At 28.0% G+C, this 5,870-nt stretch overlaps 1 pseudogene; it reads left to right on the top strand.

Moving 5' to 3' along the window:
• The first annotated feature begins 3,517 nt into the window (after positions 1-3,517).
• LOC149156387 (vacuolar iron transporter homolog 2.1 pseudogene) lies at positions 3,518-3,853 on the top strand (annotated as a pseudogene).
• The last annotated feature ends 2,017 nt before the right edge of the window (positions 3,854-5,870 follow it).

Genomic DNA, 5,870 nt, shown 5'->3' with positions numbered 1-5,870 from the left:
TATATCTCCTGGGTTTTCCCTTTCAGAATGCACTTGGTTTTGTGTGGTTGATATGTACTGGTTTATGTTTCTCTTTTGTTGAAGGACCATGTGCACGTTTCTTTATTTTGAAATAGTGGCCATCGACTACTATTGGGGTCCTCTTGGTTCTGGTTATTTTTCTCTTTCTTGTTGATGGAATTGTGAAATATCTACCACAAACTCTTTCTGCTCTGGATAATTCATTTATTTTACTTGATGGTAATGTACGAGAGGTTTATTATGTTTACTTCATTATGATATATGAACGCTAGGTTTTAGCATGTCACTTATTTCTTATCTTATGGCCTAAGGAAAAAGTTGTATTGACTCTATAAAGGGTCTATGTCTTTTGTGTTTATGTGACAATTATGCCCAACAACCTTTATAAATTTTTTATTTTGATCTAAATACTTGAACTTAAAATTCTATCTTGTTATTAAAAAAATTATCATTATTATACTATTTTATAATAATTTTGCCTCACAAAAAAATTGTTTAAATTCTTAAACTTAAAAGTTTTAGCCCGTCGTACAAATTTATTATTATTATAATAATTTAAATCTGTACTTTTGTCTTTACTAATTAAACTCTAATATTTTACTTTACTAATTATTAGATTTATCCTATCTGTTATTTTTCCCTTTAGTATTTTTGGGATTTGTGATAAAATGAGAATCACATCATTTAAATATTTGAAAATGCGACATTATTCTTTTATCTTCTAGTTGAGCCTGAAATTTTATATATGCCTTCAAAATTTTAAAAACTGTGTGCTTTGTCGTTATGAAAACTATATATTTTGTATTTATGAATGGTTTCCTTAGTTTAACTGTATTAAATTTCATTACATATTCTTACATATATTCAAATGTAGTTTTATTTTTGTTTTATTAATATATTTTAAAAATATGAAAATACCATGTTATAAAATGCTGGGAAGATATTAACTTAAGGAAAATTTATAAATAAATATTTCATACGCACATTTTCTGATTATATATATATATATATATATATTTACAAATTGAAAATTATTTATTTTTTAATTAAAATATTAAAGTTAGAAAATGAATAATTAAAAATAAACCTGGTAAATTTGTTTTCGCATTTATAATGGTTAATCTTGTATATACAACCATTTGTAATTTAGATAAACACATTATCCAACTGGGACACATTAATGACTTGAACTAACTTAAAACGTACATGAAGCACTTGGAAATGTAAAGTTCCAACACTCCATTCCTAGAATTTATTAATAATCTTTGTTTAGGGGAGAAAGGAATATAGTCGGTGGTTTTGATGTAGAATTTTCTACATCACTAACTATTTATTTTATGGTTTACTTATTTTATGGCTTACAGCTCCGAGGAGAGGGATAATAGTGGTTAATTCTATTTAGATTTTAGGTCTAGCATAAATATAAGATTATAGAATGTGCAAAAGTTTCTTTGCTTTTATGATTTAGAGTTCCAAGTAGAAGGATAATAGTTGTTAGTTTTATGTAGATTCTAGGTATAGCATAAAGGTATGATTATAGAATATGGAGGAGTTGTTTGGTTGGAAAAAATTATCTCATTGTTTATATAAGATAGAGTAATTATATTTTAATTTAGTAATTGTTTTGTTAAGTTAAATTATATGAATATTTTTTTAATAAAAGAAAATATTAAATTGATAATAGTATTTAATTTTTATTTAATTTTAATATTTTATAATTCTAATATTAAGGAAAATGCATTAATTTTATACTATAAATTTTCCAATAATGTAGATTTCTCGAAACTTTTTATCTCTACTCTATTAATATTTTAAATCAGAAAAAGAATTATAACTTAATAAAAACACATAGTTTCATGACAATGATATAGTATAAATTTTAAGTCATGTCATGAATGTGACGGATACATAGATATTTTAAGTGATAATTTACAAGTTGTATAGTCTCTAATTTTCCCATATATTCTCCGAGGGATAAATATTTATTATTAATGATTACTTTCCATGTTCTTGGGATGTAATGGTAATGTAAAGAAATATATGTATGAATGTTATATCCTTTCGTTGCAAAGTGCATGATAGATCATTATTACATATTAATAATTTCATTACATAGAAATTGTCCAATAACATTATTACATGATATTTATTTATTGAATTGTGATAATAGATCTAATATGCCTTAGGTATAGTAGCCCCTCGAGTAGCTTACTCTGCAAGCCCATGTTATGTAAAGTAAATGTGATTGACGGAGGTCCCATGTTTAATCACCCAAATATTCAAAACTTATTTAATGTCCTAAGGACAAGGTGGTTACACCTAGGGATTATAGTGGTACCGGCTGGAATTGACATTATGTCAAATGAGTATGAGACTGACCTAGTTGTTGATGCCTCTATTCTAAAAAAATGTCATAGGTATATTACAAACACTCCACCCCCCATAAAAATGATTTGTTTTTAGATCATGTGGAAGGAAAACTTCATCTAATTGAATGAATAATATTTGTAATTTTCATCGATTAGATAAGGTTGACTATACAAGTTGGTATGATGTTTAAAGACTTGAACAATATTGAAGCATTGAAAAAGGATTAATGCAAACGAAAAAGGGTCTTTTTGGAACTCTCTAATAAGAGAAGTATAGTTTCAAATTTATTTGTTCTTGACTTCAAGATGTATTAGCACTTGTTTTCCTTGATATGTAAGAATGATGCTAACATTGTTATGTTGATTATGGTGTGCTACATTTTCTGTAAATAAGATACTAATGTAGTAGCCTGATAGTTTGATCCTTCTTAGTCACAATTTTAATCTCTCCATGTTATAATTGATTCAACATGTTGATATTTCATACTTTTTTATTGACTAATGCATCAATGACTTCATGAGTGGTGATCAATAAAAATTCAATTGTAACCAAACCTATGAAATTAACTTGTCATCAATTCATTCTTTATTTTGATTTCTATATGATTTTCCCTTGATAATAATTTATTAAGAATGATAGTATGATACTATTTCGAAAAGAAGTTAGACATTGATGCAAAACACTGAAACTAGAATATGCTTCAAACATTGGTTCTCATGGAGTGGTAACTAGCTCTAATACCAATTACTATTCTAAGAAAGTTATCACAAAAATATTGATAAAATATGAAAATAGAGAAAGAAAAAAATTAGAGAAAAAGTATTTGAGTAAGGAGAACTATTACATGGAATGATGTCAATATTGAGACCTCTCCTTCTCGACTTTCGGTCTCTTTATATTTCCTTCTTATAGTGGATTGAATGGATAAAGTCGACTTTAATTAGGGTTTAAAGCATGAGTTACATATATATGAAGTTTCCTTTTAAATAATAATATGAATAAATATGACTTATACCTTCAAAATCAGAATATAAATAAAATTATATTTAATACTGCTGGTGCTTGCAGTATGGCCATTTGAGAATTCGTTTCTGTGTATTCTCAACGTGATGCACAAGTCTCTCACATGAAAATAAGAGACAGCAATCTTCGAAACCCTAACGATGATGAAGAGGACGAGAGCCTCCCCTACCCGTTCCAGGCGGCACTTGCATCAGCCCTGGCATTCTGTGCTGGAGGAACCGTGCCCTTACTCTCAGCAGCCTTCATCAGCAATCACCTTATCAGAGATGTAGTGCTGGCATCCGTGTCGAGCGTGACCCTTGCCGCTTTTGGTGTTGTGGGAGCTTACTATGGCCGTTCTCCCCTGGTGAAAGGAACTCTGAGAGTATTGATAGGAGGTTGGATGGCCATGTTAGCAACCTACGGCTTGCTTAAGCTCCTTGGCGCTATAGTACAATAGAATACTTTTGATAATGGATAGTGGATCGAATACTTTTGATCATGCAAGGTATTATTGCCAAATTTATTTGTAATTTTAGTAATATTAATTGCAGTGATTTGTATGTAACTTCAATAAAATGTTTATAGATATATTTACCTGATTAGCAATTGGATTTAACATAATGAATGCAAATTTATTCTGTAGTGGATTTGTTCCTTTCCTAATTTCTTGAATTGCTCGAGTTGTCTCGTGTTCTCCGTAGTTTATACTATAGTTTTTAACGTTCAAATTTGGATAGGTAAATGACTTTATATACGTATAATTTTAGCCATTTATAGATTATAGTTTATATAATTTGAACAATTATTTATATATATATATAGATTGTAAATTTCAGATATATCTCAAAGTTTTATACACATAAAAGAATATTTTATGCACATAAAACATAAAATAATTGCCAATACGGTCGTCTCCAAAATTTGCAATCAAAGTAAGCTCAACATGTTCATAAAACCTTTTCACATGACATGACCTAGGGTGTTCATTATCCACTTTACAGAATTGAGCAAGGCACACACAAAAGTAAACCTGGAGTTATGTTCTTCCGCTTTTATAACTTTACAATTAGCATAAGGTGTGGATCTATCTTTTCCTAATTAAATTGTGAAGTCAACTTGATTTCTGCTTAATATGTTGAATGTATGGTTGAAGGTGAAACATATTGCATATTTAGAAAATGTTCCCTAATGACGAAATCACATGGAATTATAAAAGTTAACTTAAATCAATATGTTTCCTAATGAGGGTTTCACATGGAATTATAAAACTTAACTTAAGACTTCAATTTATTTATGGTTAAAATATTAAATGAAAATAAAATTAATATTATATTATTGTATATTTAAACGTTTGAATTCGATGTGATTATCAAATTTTCAAATCGGTGTATTATGAAAAAAATTAAATTACTTATTAAATTATAAAATTTGATATCTATTATTGTATATTTAATTGTATTAGGTTGAAATGTTTAAATTGTAATTATTGTATATTTAAATGTTTAAATTAAATAATAAATAAACTAGATGATTGATTGATAAACATAGACTAAATTCATAATATAGGACTATTTATTGTGATTATTATTAATTATAAAAAAATGTATGAGTAAAACATATATATTTTAAAAAAGTTGTAATTAGTAACATGTAAATAGACTATGTTATAATATGATGGGCCAACATGACAACCCATTAATAACACATGCCAAAAAAACCATAACTCAAGTTCACATGACACAGGTTGATATGACATCTTTTTTAATTAATCAATTTAATTAAAAGGTGAAAGTGAGTAACTACTTTTGAGATAAATCTTACCTTTTGATATGTAACTACTAAGAATATTTTTTTCAGGTTAAGTCCCTACCATCTACTTAACAATCACTCAGAATTAAATTAAAATTTTGAAAGCACTATTATAAAATAAACACACCTATTAACATAATTACTAACAAATTTCAATATTATTTTTCAATTTACTTATATTTTTTGTGGGTAAATTGTATATCCTTTAAGACTGGGGATTACAAGATAGTACTAAAATTCTCACTAGGGACACCCAATCAAAGCTAAAAATCTACTATCCATAGAAAGGTGTTAGATATATGAGCAATAGGATGCTCAAAACTTAACATACAAAACAACGTAGGTAGCCTAATTGGCCATAGAAATAGATAATAGGAGAAAAACATAACATGATGATAACATAAACTTAAGAAAAACGATCAGAGTCTATGGAAACAACCTAAATAGAATATTTCTTGTCTTGGGTAATGCCCCATTTTGAGGGAGGTATTCCAAAATGTTGCTCTATGCGCTCTATCCATTGGTACAGGTTCTTCATGTGACAATGCAAGTGGTCGAGGGAATGGAGGATGTCTTCCCAATGCTCATGTTGGTCCAGTAGTTTTTTGTCAATGAGAAACTTCATGCGCCAATAAAGATGAATTATTAGAAGGTATTGATTAAAA

The sequence above is a fragment of the Pinus tabuliformis genome, chromosome 9, assembly GCF_031772625.1.
Source record: "Pinus tabuliformis cultivar Carrire ecotype Pingquan chromosome 9, CPIR1, whole genome shotgun sequence".
In the NCBI taxonomy this organism is placed as follows: Eukaryota; Viridiplantae; Streptophyta; class Pinopsida; order Pinales; family Pinaceae; genus Pinus; species Pinus tabuliformis.
This window is presented reverse-complemented; position numbering and strand designations above follow the sequence as displayed.